This window comes from Pholis gunnellus (genome assembly GCF_910591455.1).
Source record: "Pholis gunnellus genome assembly, chromosome: 10".
NCBI classification, from domain to species: domain Eukaryota; kingdom Metazoa; phylum Chordata; class Actinopteri; order Perciformes; family Pholidae; genus Pholis; species Pholis gunnellus.
The window spans coordinates 5,619,456-5,639,520 of record NC_136537.1 but is presented as its reverse complement, the minus strand read 5'-3'; the positions used below and the strand labels follow the sequence as shown (position 1 = coordinate 5,639,520).

Genomic DNA, 20,065 nt, shown 5'->3' with positions numbered 1-20,065 from the left:
CTTTGCTGTTTACTGATTATCACTAGATTGTATTGGCAGATAGATTATCAAGTACTTGACTTATTTATGTCTATTAACCCATTATATTGCAGTTTTCCTAATTATGAACATTTAAATTGCAATAACTTAATTACTTCAATTAAATATGTATTTGCTGTTCGCTGATTCACTTATTAATGAGACATGTAGACATTAGTGAACAAAAAATAATTTATTAAACACAACAGGGACAGTAAATGTTGAACACAGAGCCCATAGTGCAAATACACAACACAAATGTGTAGAACAAATACAAAAATGAATCCACCTCTCACCTAGTCAGACAAGAATAAACAGAGCAAATCAGTACGATTTTGGGTGCGTCCTGATTAATACTAACATTGATCTCTCTGTGCAGGTGACAGTTGACCGGGCTCTGCAGACGTCTCAGGAGAAATCAGGGGTCCTCTGACACCACAGAGAATATTAAACATGTTGTTATTATTATTGACAGTAACATGAAGCAAGAATGTAACATGACATCTACACTGTAGTCCGTGAAACTCAGCAAGCTGGACACTGGAGTGCCGCCTACTTTTTGTCTGAATACAGTGCAGCAGTAACTTTAAAGAATTAACAACAGTTTTTATGGGACACTACATTTAGGATATTTTAAGATGCAAATAATACACACCAGGAACTGCGACAGTCGCCTCTGTTGATGGACGAGCCGCTCCTTCTGGCAGCAGACACATGAGCTCCTGGGGAACAGGCTCAGGTCTCTCTACAGAGCAGCGGCTGCAAGGAGAGAAGGATCACAAAACACAATCAATGGTTTATAATGTTATGAGCACAGTGAATATGACAGATATGTTTAAATGTTGGATGCATTTACCATCTACTTGTGAACCCTTCAGATGAGTTGGTGCAGCAGATGGTTCTACAACGGAAAAAACCTTGTAAGTCATTTATATGTTGACAATATAGAAACACTATGTTAGTATTGTTACTTCACCTTTCTCAGCCTTATCCAATGAAACAGACTGTTTCTCACATTAATATATAAAGATTATACTTCATTCATACATGTGTTTGTGTTTCAATGGTTAATATTCAGTCGCCAGTCATTGTGATGTAACCTAGTAGGCAGGTGAAGCAACATGGCACACTTCATACACATGCATTCAGTAGTTAGTAACACAGCAGCCTCATACATACATGTTGTTTCTTTTTATCCATATAAGAAAACTAAGAGTGATACGTACCCTCATCATGACTGGTATCAGTTCATAGTCACTAGGACAACAAGCAGAACACCAAAACATGAGACAGAACGCTTCAAGTCTTCATGTGGGAGAAGAAGTCATGGTCCCACGGCAGAATGTTTTTGGTTAAAAACCTCTTTTTGTTCCTGAAGCCTGCTGTTGTCTGGCTGTTGATGATGATGATGATGCAGAAACAGCTGTTAATCACAAACAAAAAACACATCATATATACTGAATAGAATACACGGTTAATAGCAAACTGGCTGAACTGTAACGGTCTTTAAATCTTCAGGTGGTAGAAACAAGGAAATAAAAGACAGCAAACGTTTCCTCACAGATCTGCACATGTTGCTTTGAAGGAGAGATCCTCAGCATCCTTCTCTTCATCTTCATCTCCATCCATCACTGAGATGCAAACAGACAAGAATCAGAATATCATTAGATGAATATCTTCTTGTATAATGTAATGAACAACATTATTTTAACAGTGATGGAGAAAGTCTACACATCTTGTACTTCACGAAATAAATATGTATGAATACCACCACATGGTGTAAATATTCGAAGTAAAAGTCCTGCATTCAAATCTTACTAACTCAATGTCTGACTGAAGTAAAAGTACAAAAAATAAACTTTAAGGAGCAAAAATAAAAAGTACTCATGATGCAGAATATTATAAATGATATTATTATAATTATTGAGGTATTAATGTGTTCATCACTTTAAAGACTGTATATACTGCTGGTAGTTTAATCTGTAATAACACATAATTTATTAGTTGAGTATATCTTTAATCTGCTAAGTAACTAGTAACTAATGCTGTCAAACACACGGAGCATTTAAAGTACATAACTATGAACTACATGAATTAATAACGATACGTGACGTGATACAACGGAGACGTGCGTGTTTATTTAACGTTAACGTGATTCACATGAAGCACCGGGTCCGGTCATAGCTTGTTGTTCTTTCGTTACGTGTCCGTAAAGTAACGTCCAGAGTATATCTGACGTTAACCGGCCGCAAGTCCGCCTCGATATTCACTGACGTACAGTAGTAAACGCTAACTTACTTCATTTGAATGCACGTTCGTGTTAACGTGATACTTTTGGTCACAAAAACGCATCAAAGTTGGACGTTAACGGCTCCAGATTACGTTACGTTAGCGTGTAAATTAAGGAACTCATACAGAAGTCCGACTTCGACACAATAACACAAAATGTACTTTATCTTTATAGCTTTCAAGTGAATATCAGACAGCCCAGACTAATTATCATGACATTTTAATTCATTGTTATTCATTTTAATGACTTACCGTTTAACGTAGTCACAGCGAAGAGCTCCAGAAAATGCGGGCTGTCGATGCTTTTTCCAGGCTGCGACTGACTGACAAACACCGGAGAAAGTCTGTCACTCTCAAAACGGCACCACAGCGCTGCTGGTGGCCAAAAATATATTACTTCCGTAGCAGTTTAGTGCTACCATTGAAAATGAATGGGAAACGGTTTAGGGATTTTTAGCTAAAGAATCCCCGGGTGCCGCGCCGGGGGAAGCCGTGTATAGTTGGCATACGCTGACAGCCAATGAAATTGCAGCATGTTCAAATGCCGTCCAGGGCAAGCCATATAGTTGGCATTCGCTGACAGCCAATGAAATTGCAGCATGTTCAAAGTCCAAAATCCATTTTCACAGCGCTGGTTTCAGCTCCTGGACGCAGGCTCGAGTCTCAGTTGGGTCTAAGCCACACATCAATGATAAAGAGCTATTTATTTTTAACTTTGCTGTTTACTGATTATCACTAGATTGTATTGGCAGATAGATTATCAAGTACTTGACTTATTTATGTCTATTAACCCATTATATTGCAGTTTTCCTAATTATGAACATTTAAATTGCAATAACTTAATTACTTCAATTAAATATGTATTTGCTGTTCGCTGATTCACTTATTAATGAGACATGTAGACATTAGTGAACAAAAAATAATTTATTAAACACAACAGGGACAGTAAATGTTGAACACAGAGCCCATAGTGCAAATACACAACACAAATGTGTAGAACAAATACAAAAATGAATCCACCTCTCACCTAGTCAGACAAGAATAAACAGAGCAAATCAGTACGATTTTGGGTGCGTCCTGATTAATACTAACATTGATCTCTCTGTGCAGGTGACAGTTGACCGGGCTCTGCAGACGTCTCAGGAGAAATCAGGGGTCCTCTGACACCACAGAGAATATTAAACATGTTGTTATTATTATTGACAGTAACATGAAGCAAGAATGTAACATGACATCTACACTGTAGTCCGTGAAACTCAGCAAGCTGGACACTGGAGTGCCGCCTACTTTTTGTCTGAATACAGTGCAGCAGTAACTTTAAAGAATTAACAACAGTTTTTATGGGACACTACATTTAGGATATTTTAAGATGCAAATAATACACACCAGGAACTGCGACAGTCGCCTCTGTTGATGGACGAGCCGCTCCTTCTGGCAGCAGACACATGAGCTCCTGGGGAACAGGCTCAGGTCTCTCTACAGAGCAGCGGCTGCAAGGAGAGAAGGATCACAAAACACAATCAATGGTTTATAATGTTATGAGCACAGTGAATATGACAGATATGTTTAAATGTTGGATGCATTTACCATCTACTTGTGAACCCTTCAGATGAGTTGGTGCAGCAGATGGTTCTACAACGGAAAAAACCTTGTAAGTCATTTATATGTTGACAATATAGAAACACTATGTTAGTATTGTTACTTCACCTTTCTCAGCCTTATCCAATGAAACAGACTGTTTCTCACATTAATATATAAAGATTATACTTCATTCATACATGTGTTTGTGTTTCAATGGTTAATATTCAGTCGCCAGTCATTGTGATGTAACCTAGTAGGCAGGTGAAGCAACATGGCACACTTCATACACATGCATTCAGTAGTTAGTAACACAGCAGCCTCATACATACATGTTGTTTCTTTTTATCCATATAAGAAAACTAAGAGTGATACGTACCCTCATCATGACTGGTATCAGTTCATAGTCACTAGGACAACAAGCAGAACACCAAAACATGAGACAGAACGCTTCAAGTCTTCATGTGGGAGAAGAAGTCATGGTCCCACGGCAGAATGTTTTTGGTTAAAAACCTCTTTTTGTTCCTGAAGCCTGCTGTTGTCTGGCTGTTGATGATGATGATGATGCAGAAACAGCTGTTAATCACAAACAAAAAACACATCATATATACTGAATAGAATACACGGTTAATAGCAAACTGGCTGAACTGTAACGGTCTTTAAATCTTCAGGTGGTAGAAACAAGGAAATAAAAGACAGCAAACGTTTCCTCACAGATCTGCACATGTTGCTTTGAAGGAGAGATCCTCAGCATCCTTCTCTTCATCTTCATCTCCATCCATCACTGAGATGCAAACAGACAAGAATCAGAATATCATTAGATGAATATCTTCTTGTATAATGTAATGAACAACATTATTTTAACAGTGATGGAGAAAGTCTACACATCTTGTACTTCACGAAATAAATATGTATGAATACCACCACATGGTGTAAATATTCGAAGTAAAAGTCCTGCATTCAAATCTTACTAACTCAATGTCTGACTGAAGTAAAAGTACAAAAAATAAACTTTAAGGAGCAAAAATAAAAAGTACTCATGATGCAGAATATTATAAATGATATTATTATAATTATTGAGGTATTAATGTGTTCATCACTTTAAAGACTGTATATACTGCTGGTAGTTTAATCTGTAATAACACATAATTTATTAGTTGAGTATATCTTTAATCTGCTAAGTAACTAGTAACTAATGCTGTCAAACACACGGAGCATTTAAAGTACATAACTATGAACTACATGAATTAATAACGATACGTGACGTGATACAACGGAGACGTGCGTGTTTATTTAACGTTAACGTGATTCACATGAAGCACCGGGTCCGGTCATAGCTTGTTGTTCTTTCGTTACGTGTCCGTAAAGTAACGTCCAGAGTATATCTGACGTTAACCGGCCGCAAGTCCGCCTCGATATTCACTGACGTACAGTAGTAAACGCTAACTTACTTCATTTGAATGCACGTTCGTGTTAACGTGATACTTTTGGTCACAAAAACGCATCAAAGTTGGACGTTAACGGCTCCAGATTACGTTACGTTAGCGTGTAAATTAAGGAACTCATACAGAAGTCCGACTTCGACACAATAACACAAAATGTACTTTATCTTTATAGCTTTCAAGTGAATATCAGACAGCCCAGACTAATTATCATGACATTTTAATTCATTGTTATTCATTTTAATGACTTACCGTTTAACGTAGTCACAGCGAAGAGCTCCAGAAAATGCGGGCTGTCGATGCTTTTTCCAGGCTGCGACTGACTGACAAACACCGGAGAAAGTCTGTCACTCTCAAAACGGCACCACAGCGCTGCTGGTGGCCAAAAATATATTACTTCCGTAGCAGTTTAGTGCTACCATTGAAAATGAATGGGAAACGGTTTAGGGATTTTTAGCTAAAGAATCCCCGGGTGCCGCGCCGGAGATCCGGGTCCGATTCCCGGCCAATGCAGCTGGGTATTACTGTGGTTACCATACATGTAAGTGTTCTAAAGTAGTCAGCTGGGTTTTACTGTGGTTACTATACATGTAAGTGTTCTATAGGAGTCAGCTGGGTTTTACTGCGGTTACCATACATGTAAGTGTTCTACAGGATTCCTTTACACTGTGATGCAAGGGTTTGCCAGCAAAAAAGATTTGACGTTAGTGCTGGTTCTTTGTCCAGTGTCTTTCCTATGCTCCCATCTGCCCAATTGGAATCCTTGTTTTTTACACATAGAATGGAAAGATGAATGAAATCAACTTCACACGGACCACATGCACCCATGCCGATTTTGCCTTCTGGGCTTGGTGTTACATCAGCATTGGTGGTTCAATGGCAGAATTCTAGTGATGCAAGGGTTTGCCAGCAAAAAAGATTTGAGGCTAGTGCTGTTTCTTTGTCCAGTGTCTTTCCTATGCTCCCATCTGCCCGATTGGAATCCTTGTTTTTTACACATAGAATGGAAAGATGAATGAAATCAACTTCACACGGACCACATGCAGCCATGCCGATTTTGCCTTCTGGAGTTGGTGTTACATCAGCATTGGGTTTTACTGTGGTTACCATACATGTAAGTGTTCTACAGGATTTCTTTACACTGTGATGCAAGTGTGTGCCAGCAAAAAAGATTTGAGGTTAGTGCTTTTTCTTTGTCCAGTGTCTTTCCTATGCTCCCATCTGCCCGATTGGAATCCTTGTTGTTTACACATGGAAAGATGGTCCAGGCCAATGCAGCTGGGTATTACTGTGGTTACCATACATGTAAGTGTTCTATAGTAGTCAGCTGGGCTTTACTGTGGTTACCATACATGTAAGTGTTCTATAGGAGTCAGCTGGGTTTTACTGTGGTTACCATACATGTAAGTGTTCTACAGGATTCCTTTACACTGTGATGCAAGGGTTTGCCAGCAAAAAAGAGTTGACGTTAGTGCGGGTTCTTTGTCCAGTGTCTTTCCTATGCTCCCATCTGCCCAATTGGAATCCTTGTTTTTTACACATAGAATGGAAAGATGAATGAAATCAACTTCACACGGACCACATGCACCCATGCCGATTTTGCCTTCTGGAGTTGGTGTTACATCAGCATTGGGTTTTACTGTGGTTACCATACATGTAAGTGTTCTACAGGATTCCTTTACACTGGGATGCAAGGGTGTGCCAGCAAAAAAGCTAAAGATTTGAGGTTAGTGCTGTTTCTTTGTCCAGCCATTCCGATTTTGCCTTCTGGGGTTGGTGTTACATCAGCATTGGTGGTTCAATGGCAGAATTCTCGCCTGCCATGCGGGAGATCCGGGTCCGATTCCCGGCCAATGCAGCTGGGTATTACTGTGGTTACCATACATGTAAGTGTTCTATAGTAGTCAGCTGGGCTTTACTGTGGTTACCATACATGTAAGTGTTCTATAGGAGTCAGCTGGGTTTTACTGTGGTTACCATACATGTAAGTGTTCTACAGGATTCCTTTACACTGTGATGCAAGGGTTTGCCAGCAAAAAAGATTTGACGTTAGTGCTGGTTCTTTGTCCAGTGTCTTTCCTATGCTCCCATCTGCCCAATTGGAATCCTTGTTTTTTACACATAGAATGGAAAGATGAATGAAATCAACTTCACACGGACCACATGCACCCATGCCGATTTTGCCTTCTAGAGTTGGTGTTACATCAGCATTGGGTTTTACTGTGGTTACCATACATGTAAGTGTTCTACAGGATTCCTTTACACTGGGATGCAAGGGTGTGCCAGCAAAAAAGCTAAAGATTTGAGGTTAGTGCTGTTTCTTTGTCCAGTGTCTTTCCTATGCTCCCATCTGCCCGATTGGAATCCTTGTTTTTTACACATGGAAAGATGAATGAAATCAACATCACACGGACCACATGCAGCCATTCCGATTTTGCCTTCTGGGGTTGGTGTTACATCAGCATTGGTGGTTCAATGGCAGAATTCTCGCCTGCCACGCGGGAGATCCGGGTCCGATTCCCGGCCAATGCAGCTAGGTTTTACTGTGGTTACCATACATATAAAGTGTTCTACAGGATTCCTTTACACTGTGATGCAAGGGTGTGCCAGCAAAAAAGATTTGAGGTTAGTGCTGTTTCTTTGTCCAGTGTCTTTCCTATGCTCCCATCTGCCCGATTGGAATCCTTGTTTTTTACACATGGAAAGATGAATGAAATCAACATCACACGGACCACATGCAGCCATTCCGATTTTGCCTTCTGGGGTTGGTGTTACATCAGCATTGGTGGTTCAATGGCAGAATTCTCGCCTGCCATGCGGGAGATCCGGGTCCGATTCCCGGCCAATGCAGCTGGGTATTACTGTGGTTACCATACATGTAAGTGTTCTATAGTTGTCAGCTGGGCTTTACTGTGGTTACCATACATGTAAGTGTTCTATAGGAGTCAGCTGGGTTTTACTGTGGTTACCATACATGTAAGTGTTCTACAGGATTCCTTTACACTGTGATGCAAGGGTTTGCCAGCAAAAAAGATTTGACGTTAGTGCTGGTTCTTTGTCCAGTGTCTTTCCTATGCTCCCATCTGCCCGATTGGAATCCTTGTTTTTTACACATAGAATGGAAAGATGAATGAAATCAACTTCACACGGACCACATGCACCCATGCCGATTTTGCCTTCTGGAGTTGGTGTTACATCAGCATTGGGTTTTACTGTGGTTACCATACATGTAAGTGTTCTACAGGATTCCTTTACACTGGGATGCAAGGGTGTGCCAGCAAAAAAGCTAAAGATTTGAGGTTAGTGCTGTTTCTTTGTCCAGTGTCTTTCCTATGCTCCCATCTGCCCGATTGGAATCCTTGTTTTTTACACATGGAAAGATGAATGAAATCAACATCACACGGACCACATGCAGCCGTTCCGATTTTGCCTTCTGGGGTTGGTGTTACATCAGCATTGGTGGTTCAATGGCAGAATTCTCGCCTGCCACGCGGGAGATCCGGGTCCGATTCCCGGCCAATGCAGCTAGGTTTTACTGTGGTTACCATACATATAAAGTGTTCTACAGGATTCCTTTACACTGTGATGCAAGGGTGTGCCAGCAAAAAAGATTTGAGGTTAGTGCTGTTTCTTTGTCCAGTGTCTTTCCTATGCTCCCATCTGCCCGATTGGAATCCTTGTTTTTTACACATGGAAAGATGAATGAAATCAACATCACACGGACCACATGCAGCCATTTCGATTTTGCCTTCTGGAGTTGGTGTTACATCAGCATTGGGTTTTACTGTGGTTACCATACATGTAAGTGTTCTACAGGATTCCTTTACACTGTGATGCAAGGGTGTGCCAGCAAAAAAGCTAAAGATTTGAGGTTAGTGCTGTTTCTTTGTCCAGTGTCTTTCCTATGCTCCCATCTGCCCGATTGGAATCCTTGTTTTTTACACATAGAATGGAAAGATGAATGAAATCAACTTCACACGGACCACATGCAGCCATGCCGATTTTGCCTTCTGGAGTTGGTGTTACATCAGCATTGGGTTTTACTGTGGTTACCATACATGTAAGTGTTCTACAGGATTTCTTTACACTGTGATGCAAGTGTGTGCCAGCAAAAAAGATTTGAGGTTAGTGCTTTTTCTTTGTCCAGTGTCTTTCCTATGCTCCCATCTGCCCGATTGGAATCCTTGTTTTTTACACATGGAAAGATGAATGAAATCAACATCACACGGACCACATGCAGCCATTCTGATTTTGCCTTCTGGGGTTGGTGTTACATCAGCATTGGTGGTTCAATGGCAGAATTCTCGCCTGCCATGCGGGAGATCCGGGTCTGATTCCAGGCCAATGCAGCTGGGTATTACTGTGGTTACCATACATGTAAGTGTTCTATAGTAGTCAGCTGGGCTTTACTGTGGTTACCATACATGTAAGTGTTCTATAGGAGTCAGCTGGGTTTTACTGTGGTTACCATACATGTAAGTGTTCTACAGGATTCCTTTACACTGTGATGCAAGGGTTTGCCAGCAAAAAAGATTTGACGTTAGTGCTGGTTCTTTGTCCAGTGTCTTTCCTATGCTCCCATCTGCCCGATTGGAATCCTTGTTTTTTACACATGGAAAGATGAATGAAATCAACATCACACGGACCACATGCAGCCATTCCGATTTTGCCTTCTGGGGTTGGTGTTACATCAGCATTGGTGGTTCAATGGCAGAATTCTCGCCTGCCATGCGGGAGATCCGGGTCCGATTCCCGGCCAATGCAGCTGGGTATTACTGTGGTTACCATACATGTAAGTGTTCTATAGTAGTCAGCTGGGCTTTACTGTGGTTACCATACATGTAAGTGTTCTATAGGAGTCAGCTGGGTTTTACTGTGGTTACCATACATGTAAGTGTTCTACAGGATTCCTTTACACTGTGATGCAAGGGTTTGCCAGCAAAAAAGATTTGACGTTAGTGCTGGTTCTTTGTCCAGTGTCTTTCCTATGCTCCCATCTGCCCAATTGGAATCCTTGTTTTTTACACATAGAATGGAAAGATGAATGAAATCAACTTCACACGGACCACATGCACCCATGCCGATTTTGCCTTCTGGAGTTGGTGTTACATCAGCATTGGGTTTTACTGTGGTTACCATACATGTAAGTGTTCTACAGGATTCCTTTACACTGGGATGCAAGGGTGTGCCAGCAAAAAAGCTAAAGATTTGAGGTTAGTGCTGTTTCTTTGTCCAGTGTCTTTCCTATGCTCCCATCTGCCCGATTGGAATCCTTGTTTTTTACACATGGAAAGATGAATGAAATCAACATCACACGGACCACATGCACCCATTCCGATTTTGCCTTCTGGGGTTGGTGTTACATCAGCATTGGTGGTTCAATGGCAGAATTCTCGCCTGCCACGCGGGAGATCCGGGTCCGATTCCCGGCCAATGCAGCTAGGTTTTACTGTGGTTACCATACATATAAAGTGTTCTACAGGATTCCTTTACACTGTGATGCAAGGGTGTGCCAGCAAAAAAGATTTGAGGTTAGTGCTGTTTCTTTGTCCAGTGTCTTTCCTATGCTCCCATCTGCCCGATTGGAATCCTTGTTTTTTACACATGGAAAGATGAATGAAATCAACTTCACACGGACCACATGCACCCATGCCGATTTTGCCTTCTGGAGTTGGTGTTACATCAGCATTGGGTTTTACTGTGGTTACCATACATGTAAGTGTTCTACAGGATTCCTTTACACTGGGATGCAAGGGTGTGCCAGCAAAAAAGCTAAAGATTTGAGGTTAGTGCTGTTTCTTTGTCCAGTGTCTTTCCTATGCTCCCATTTGCCCGATTGGAATCCTTGTTTTTTACACATGGAAAGATGAATGAAATCAACATCACACGGACCACATGCAGCCATTCCGATTTTGCCTTCTGGGGTTGGTGTTACATCAGCATTGGTGGTTCAATGGCAGAATTCTCGCCTGCCACGCGGGAGATCCGGGTCCGATTCCCGGCCAATGCAGCTAGGTTTTACTGTGGTTACCATACATATAAAGTGTTCTACAGGATTCCTTTACTCTGTGATGCAAGGGTGTGCCAGCAAAAAAGATTTGAGGTTAGTGCTGTTTCTTTGTCCAGTGTCTTTCCTATGCTCCCATCTGCCCGATTGGAATCCTTGTTTTTTACACATGGAAAGATGAATGAAATCAACATCACACGGACCACATGCAGCCATTCCGATTTTGCCTTCTGGGGTTGGTGTTACATCAGCATTGGTGGTTCAATGGCAGAATTCTCGCCTGCCATGCGGGAGATCCGGGTCCGATTCCCGGCCAATGCAGCTGGGTATTACTGTGGTTACCATACATGTACGTGTTCTATAGTAGTCAGCTGGGCTTTACTGTGGTTACCATACATGTAAGTGTTCTATAGGAGTCAGCTGGGTTTTACTGTGGTTACCATACATGTAAGTGTTCTACAGGATTCCTTTACACTGTGATGCAAGGGTTTGCCAGCAAAAAAGATTTGACGTTCGTGCTGGTTCTTTGTCCAGTGTCTTTCCTATGCTCCCATCTGCCCAATTGGAATCCTTGTTTTTTACACATAGAATGGAAAGATGAATGAAATCAACTTCACACGGACCACATGCACCCATGCCGATTTTGCCTTCTGGAGTTGGTGTTACATCAGCATTGGGTTTTACTGTGGTTACCATACATGTAAGTGTTCTAGAGGATTCCTTTACACTGGGATGCAAGGGTGTGCCAGCAAAAAAGCTAAAGATTTGAGGTTAGTGCTGTTTCTTTGTCCAGTGTCTTTCCTATGCTCCCATCTGCCCGATTGGAATCCTTGTTTTTTACACATGGAAAGATGAATGAAATCAACATCACACGGACCACATGCAGCCATTCCGATTTTGCCTTCTGGGGTTGGTGTTACATCAGCATTGGTGGTTCAATGGCAGAATTCTCGCCTGCCACGCGGGAGATCCGGGTCCGATTCCCGGCCAATGCAGCTAGGTTTTACTGTGGTTACCATACATATAAAGTGTTCTACAGGATTCCTTTACACTGTGATGCAAGGGTGTGCCAGCAAAAAAGATTTGAGGTTAGTGCTGTTTCTTTGTCCAGTGTCTTTCCTATGCTCCCATCTGCCCGATTGGAATCCTTGTTTTTTACACATGGAAAGATGAATGAAATCAACTTCACACGGACCACATGCACCCATGCCGATTTTGCCTTCTGGAGTTGGTGTTACATCAGCATTGGGTTTTACTGTGGTTACCATACATGTAAGTGTTCTACAGGATTCCTTTACACTGGGATGCAAGGGTGTGCCAGCAAAAAAGCTAAAGATTTGAGGTTAGTGCTGTTTCTTTGTCCAGTGTCTTTCCTATGCTCCCATTTGCCCGATTGGAATCCTTGTTTTTTACACATGGAAAGATGAATGAAATCAACATCACACGGACCACATGCAGCCATTCCGATTTTGCCTTCTGGGGTTGGTGTTACATCAGCATTGGTGGTTCAATGGCAGAATTCTCGCCTGCCACGCGGGAGATCCGGGTCCGATTCCCGGCCAATGCAGCTAGGTTTTACTGTGGTTACCATACATATAAAGTGTTCTACAGGATTCCTTTACTCTGTGATGCAAGGGTGTGCCAGCAAAAAAGATTTGAGGTTAGTGCTGTTTCTTTGTCCAGTGTCTTTCCTATGCTCCCATTTGCCAGATTGGAATCCTTGTTTTTTACACATGGAAAGATGAATGAAATCAACGTCACACGGACCACATGCAGCCATTCCGATTTTACCTTCTAGGGTTGGTGTTACATCAGCATTGGTGGTTCAATGGCAGAATTCTCGCCTGCCACGCCGGAGATCCGGGTCCGATTCCCGGCCAATGCAGCTGTGTATTACTGTGGTTACCATACATGTAAGTGTTCTAAAGTAGTCAGCTGGGTTTTACTGTGGTTACTATACATGTAAGTGTTCTATAGGAGTCAGCTGGGTTTTACTGCGGTTACCATACATGTAAGTGTTCTACAGGATTCCTTTACACTGTGATGCAAGGGTTTGCCAGCAAAAAAGATTTGACGTTAGTGCTGGTTCTTTGTCCAGTGTCTTTCCTATGCTCCCATCTGCCCAATTGGAATCCTTGTTTTTTACACATAGAATGGAAAGATGAATGAAATCAACTTCACACGGACCACATGCACCCATGCCGATTTTGCCTTCTGGGCTTGGTGTTACATCAGCATTGGTGGTTCAATGGCAGAATTCTAGTGATGCAAGGGTTTGCCAGCAAAAAAGATTTGAGGCTAGTGCTGTTTCTTTGTCCAGTGTCTTTCCTATGCTCCCATCTGCCTGATTGGAATCCTTGTTTTTTACACATGGAATGGAAAGATGAATGAAATCAACTTCACACGGACCACATGCACCCATGCCGATTTTGCCTTCTGGAGTTGGTGTTACATCAGCATTGGGTTTTACTGTGGTTACCATACATGTAAGTGTTCTACAGGATTCCTTTACACTGGGATGCAAGGGTGTGCCAGCAAAAAAGCTAAAGATTTGAGGTTAGTGCTGTTTCTTTGTCCAGTGTCTTTCCTATGCTCCCATTTGCCCGATTGGAATCCTTGTTTTTTACACATGGAAAGATGAATGAAATCAACATCACACGGACCACATGCAGCCATTCCGATTTTGCCTTCTGGGGTTGGTGTTACATCAGCATTGGTGGTTCAATGGCAGAATTCTCGCCTGCCATGCGGGAGATCCGGGTCCGATTCCCGGCCAATGCAGCAGGGCTTTACTGTGGTTACCATACATGTAAGTGTTCTATAGGAGTCAGCTGGGTTTTACTGTGGTTACCATACATGTAAGTGTTCTACAGGATTCCTTTACACTGTGATGCAAGGGTTTGCCAGCAAAAAAGATTTGACGTTAGTGCTGGTTCTTTGTCCAGTGTCTTTCCTATGCTCCCATCTGCCCAATTGGAATCCTTGTTTTTTACACATAGAATGGAAAGATGAATGAAATCAACTTCACACGGACCACATGCACCCATGCCGATTTTGCCTTCTGGAGTTGGTGTTACATCAGCATTGGGTTTTACTGTGGTTACCATACATGTAAGTGTTCTACAGGATTCCTTTACACTGGGATGCAAGGGTGTGCCAGCAAAAAAGCTAAAGATTTGAGGTTAGTGCTGTTTCTTTGTCCAGTGTCTTTCCTATGCTCCCATCTGCCCGATTGGAATCCTTGTTTTTTACACATGGAAAGATGAATGAAATCAACATCACACGGACCACATGCAGCCGTTCCGATTTTGCCTTCTGGGGTTGGTGTTACATCAGCATTGGTGGTTCAATGGCAGAATACTCGCCTGCCACGCGGGAGATCCGGGTCCGATTCCCGGCCAATGCAGCTAGGTTTTACTGTGGTTACCATACATATAAAGTGTTCTACAGGATTCCTTTACACTGTGATGCAAGGGTGTGCCAGCAAAAAAGATTTGAGGTTAGTGCTGTTTCTTTGTCCAGTGTCTTTCCTATGCTCCCATCTGCCCGATTGGAATCCTTGTTTTTTACACATGGAAAGATGAATGAAATCAACATCACACGGACCACATGCAGCCATTCCGATTTTGCCTTCTGGGGTTGGTGTTACATCAGCATTGGTGGTTCAATGGCAGAATTCTCGCCTGCCACGCGGGAGATCCGGGTCCGATTCCCGGCCAATGCAGCTAGGTTTTACTGTGGTTACCATACATATAAAGTGTTCTACAGGATTCCTTTACACTGTGATGCAAGGGTGTGCCAGCAAAAAAGATTTGAGGTTAGTGCTGTTTCTTTGTCCAGTGTCTTTCCTATGCTCCCATCTGCCCGATTGGAATCCTTGTTTTTTACACATGGAAAGATGAATGAAATCAACATCACACGGACCACATGCAGCCATTCCGATTTTGCCTTCTGGGGTTGGTGTTACATCAGCATTGGTGGTTCAATGGCAGAATTCTCGCCTGCCATGCGGGAGATCGGGGTCCGATTCCCGGCCAATGCAGCTGGGTATTACTGTGGTTACCATACATGTAAGTGTTCTATAGTAGTCAGCTGGGCTTTACTGTGGTTACCATACATGTAAGTGTTCTATAGGAGTCAGCTGGGTTTTACTGTGGTTACCATACATGTAAGTGTTCTACAGGATTCCTTTACACTGTGATGCAAGGGTTTGCCAGCAAAAAAGATTTGACGTTAGTGCTGGTTCTTTGTCCAGTGTCTTTCCTATGCTCCCATCTGCCCAATTGGAATCCTTGTTTTTTACACATAGAATGGAAAGATGAATGAAATCAACTTCACACGGACCACATGCACCCATGCCGATTTTGCCTTCTGGAGTTGGTGTTACATCAGCATTGGGTTTTACTGTGGTTACCATACATGTAAGTGTTCTACAGGATTCCTTTACACTGGGATGCAAGGGTGTGCCAGCAAAAAAGCTAAAGATTTGAGGTTAGTGCTGTTTCTTTGTCCAGTGTCTTTCCTATGCTCCCATCTGCCCGATTGGAATCCTTGTTTTTTACACATGGAAAGATGAATGAAATCAACATCACACGGACCACATGCAGCCATTCCGATTTTGCCTTCTGGGGTTGGTGTTACATCAGCATTGGTGGTTCAATGGCAGAATTCTCGCCTGCCATGCGGGAGATCCGGGTCCGATTCCCGGCCAATGCAGCTGGGTATTACTGTGGTTACCATACATGTAAGTGTTCTATAGGAGTCAGCTGGGTTTTTCTGTGGTTACCATACATGTAAGTGTTCTACAGGATTCCTTTACACTGTGATGCAAGGGTGTGCCAGCAAAAAAGATTTGAGGTTAGTGCTGGTTCTTTGTCCAGTGTCTTTCCTATGCTCCCATCTGCCCGATTGGAATCCTTGTTTTTTACACATGGAAAGATGAATGAAATCAACATCACACGGACCACATGCAGCCATTCCGATTTTGCCTTCTGGGGTTGGTGTTACATCAGCATTGGTGGTTCAATGGCAGAATTCTCGCCTGCCACGCGGGAGATCCGGGTCCGATTCCCGGCCAATGCAGCTAGGTTTTACTGTGGTTACCATACATATAAAGTGTTCTACAGGACTCCTTTACACTGTGATGCAAGGGTGTGCCAGCAAAAAAGATTTGAGGTTAGTGCTGTTTCTTTGTCCAGTGTCTTTCCTATGCTCCCATCTGCCCGATTGGAATCCTTGTTTTTTACACATGGAAAGATGAATGAAATCAACATCACACGGACCACATGCAGCCATTCCGATTTTGCCTTCTGGGGTTGGTGTTACATCAGCATTGGTGGTTCAATGGCAGAATTCTCGCCTGCCATGCGGGAGATCCGGGTCCGATTCCCGGCCAATGCAGCTGGGTATTACTGTGGTTACCATACATGTAAGTGTTCTATAGTAGTCAGCTGGGCTTTACTGTGGTTACCATACATGTAAGTGTTCTATAGGAGTCAGCTGGGTTTTACTGTGGTTACCATACATGTAAGTGTTCTACAGGATTCCTTTACACTGTGATGCAAGGGTTTGCCAGCAAAAAAGATTTGACGTTAGTGCTGGTTCTTTGTCCAGTGTCTTTCCTATGCTCCCATCTGCCCAATTGGAATCCTTGTTTTTTACACATGGAAAGATGAATGAAATCAACATCACACGGACCACATGCAGCCATTCCGATTTTGCCTTCTGGGGTTGGTGTTACATCAGCATTGGTGGTTCAATGGCAGAATTCTCGCCTGCCATGCGGGAGATCCGGTTCCGATTCCCGGCCAATGCAGCTGGGTATTACTGTGGTTACCATACATGTAAGTGTTCTATAGTAGTCAGCTGGGCTTTACTGTGGTTACCATACATGTAAGTGTTCTATAGGAGTCAGCTGGGTTTTACTGTGGTTACCATACATGTAAGTGTTCTACAGGATTCCTTTACACTGTGATGCAAGGGTTTGCCAGCAAAAAAGATTTGACGTTAGTGCTGGTTCTTTGTCCAGTGTCTTTCCTATGCTCCCATCTGCCCAATTGGAATCCTTGTTTTTTACACATAGAATGGAAAGATGAATGAAATCAACTTCACACGGACCACATGCACCCATGCCGATTTTGCCTTCTGGAGTTGGTGTTACATCAGCATTGGGTTTTACTGTGGTTACCATACATGTAAGTGTTCTACAGGATTCCTTTACACTGGGATGCAAGGGTGTGCCAGCAAAAAAGCTAAAGATTTGAGGTTAGTGCTGTTTCTTTGTCCAGTGTCTTTCCTATGCTCCCATCTGCCCGATTGGAATCCTTGTTTTTTACACATGGAAAGATGAATGAAATCAACATCACACGGACCACATGCAGCCGTTCCGATTTTGCCTTCTGGGGTTGGTGTTACATCAGCATAGGTGGTTCAATGGCAGAATTCTCGCCTGCCACGCGGGAGATCCGGGTCCGATTCCCGGCCAATGCAGCTAGGTTTTACTGTGGTTACCATACATATAAAGTGTTCTACAGGATTCCTTTACACTGTGATGCAAGGGTGTGCCAGCAAAAAAGATTTGAGGTTAGTGCTGTTTCTTTGTCCAGTGTCTTTCCTATGCTCCCATCTGCCCGATTGGAATCCTTGTTTTTTACACATGGAAAGATGAATGAAATCAACATCACACGGACCACATGCAGCCATTCCGATTTTGCCTTCTAGGGTTGGTGTTACATCAGCATTGGTGGTTCAATGGCAGAATTCTCGCCTGCCATGCGGGAGATCGGGGTCCGATTCCCGGCCAATGCAGCTGGGTATTACTGTGGTTACCATACATGTAAGTGTTCTATAGTAGTCAGCTGGGCTTTACTGTGGTTACCATACATGTAAGTGTTCTATAGGAGTCAGCTGGGTTTTACTCTGGTTACCATACATGTAAGTGTTCTACAGGATTCCTTTACACTGTGATGCAAGGGTTTGCCAGCAAAAAAGATTTGACGTTAGTGCTGGTTCTTTGTCCAGTGTCTTTCCTATGCTCCCATCTGCCCAATTGGAATCCTTGTTTTTTACACATAGAATGGAAAGATGAATGAAATCAACTTCACACGGACCACATGCACCCATGCCGATTTTGCCTTCTGGAGTTGGTGTTACATCAGCATTGGGTTTTACTGTGGTTACCATACATGTAAGTGTTCTACAGGATTCCTTTACACTGGGATGCAAGGGTGTGCCAGCAAAAAAGCTAAAGATTTGAGGTTAGTGCTGTTTCTTTGTCCAGTGTCTTTCCTATGCTCCCATCTGCCCGATTGGAATCCTTGTTTTTTACACATGGAAAGATGAATGAAATCAACATCACACGGACCACATGCAGCCATTCCGATTTTGCCTTCTGGGGTTGGTGTTACATCAGCATTGGTGGTTCAATGGCAGAATTCTCGCCTGCCACGCGGGAGATCCGGGTCCGATTCCCGGCCAATACAGCTAGGTTTTACTGTGGTTACCATACATGTAAGTGTTCTATAGTAGTCAGCTGGGCTTTACTGTGGTTACCATACATGTAAGTGTTCTATAGGAGTCAGCTGGGTTTTACTGTGGTTACCATACATGTAAGTGTTCTACAGGATTCCTTTACACTGTGATGCAAGGGTTTGCCAGCAAAAAAGATTTGACGTTAGTGCTGGTTCTTTGTCCAGTGTCTTTCCTATGCTCCCATCTGCCCAATTGGAATCCTTGTTTTTTACACATAGAATGGAAAGATGAATGAAATCAACTTCACACGGACCACATGCACCCATGCCGATTTTGCCTTCTGGAGTTGGTGTTACATCAGCATTGGGTTTTACTGTGGTTACCATACATGTAAGTGTTCTACAGGATTCCTTTACACTGGGATGCAAGGGTGTGCCAGCAAAAAAGCTAAAGATTTGAGGTTAGTGCTGTTTCTTTGTCCAGTGTCTTTCCTATGCTCCCATCTGCCCGATTGGAATCCTTGTTTTTTACACATGGAAAGATGAATGAAATCAACATCACACGGACCACATGCAGCCATTCCGATTTTGCCTTCTGGGGTTGGTGTTACATCAGCATTGGTGGTTCAATGGCAGAATTCTCGCCTGCCATGCGGGAGATCCGGGTCCGATTCCCGGCCAATGCAGCTGGGTATTACTGTGGTTACCATACATGTAAGTGTTCTATAGTTGTCAGCTGGGCTTTACTGTGGTTACCATACATGTAAGTGTTCTATAGGAGTCAGCTGGGTTTTACTGTGGTTACCATACATGTAAGTGTTCTACAGGATTCCTTTACACTGTGATGCAAGGGTTTGCCAGCAAAAAAGATTTGACGTTAGTGCTGGTTCTTTGTCCAGTGTCTTTCCTATGCTCCCATCTGCCCAATTGGAATCCTTGTTTCTTACACATAGAATGGAAAGATGAATGAAATCAACTTCACACGGACCACATGCACCCATGCCGATTTTGCCTTCTGGAGTTGGTGTTACATCAGCATTGGGTTTTACTGTGGTTACCATACATGTAAGTGTTCTACAGGATTCCTTTACACTGGGATGCAAGGGTGTGCCAGCAAAAAAGCTAAAGATTTGAGGTTAGTGCTGTTTCTTTGTCCAGTGTCTTTCCTATGCTCCCATCTGCCCGATTGGAATCCTTGTTTTTTACACATGGAAAGATGAATGAAATCAACATCACACGGACCACATGCAGCCATTCCGATT

The 20,065-nt window shown here is 42.7% G+C and overlaps 2 long non-coding RNA genes across 2 annotated transcripts; both read right to left on the bottom strand.

Annotated features, from left to right (window-relative positions):
* Window positions 1–635: 635 nt before the first annotated feature.
* On the bottom strand, window positions 636–1,376 carry LOC306701907. Its single transcript, XR_013767251.1, has 3 exons — window positions 1,245–1,376; window positions 875–919; window positions 636–777 (listed from the first exon to the last, which is right to left on the bottom strand). It is a non-coding gene; the product is annotated as an uncharacterized lncRNA (long non-coding RNA).
* A 2,279-nt stretch (window positions 1,377–3,655) lies between these two features.
* On the bottom strand, window positions 3,656–4,396 carry LOC306701903. Its single transcript, XR_013767249.1, has 3 exons — window positions 4,265–4,396; window positions 3,895–3,939; window positions 3,656–3,797 (listed from the first exon to the last, which is right to left on the bottom strand). It is a non-coding gene; the product is annotated as an uncharacterized lncRNA (long non-coding RNA).
* Between the last annotated feature and the right edge of the window lie 15,669 nt (window positions 4,397–20,065).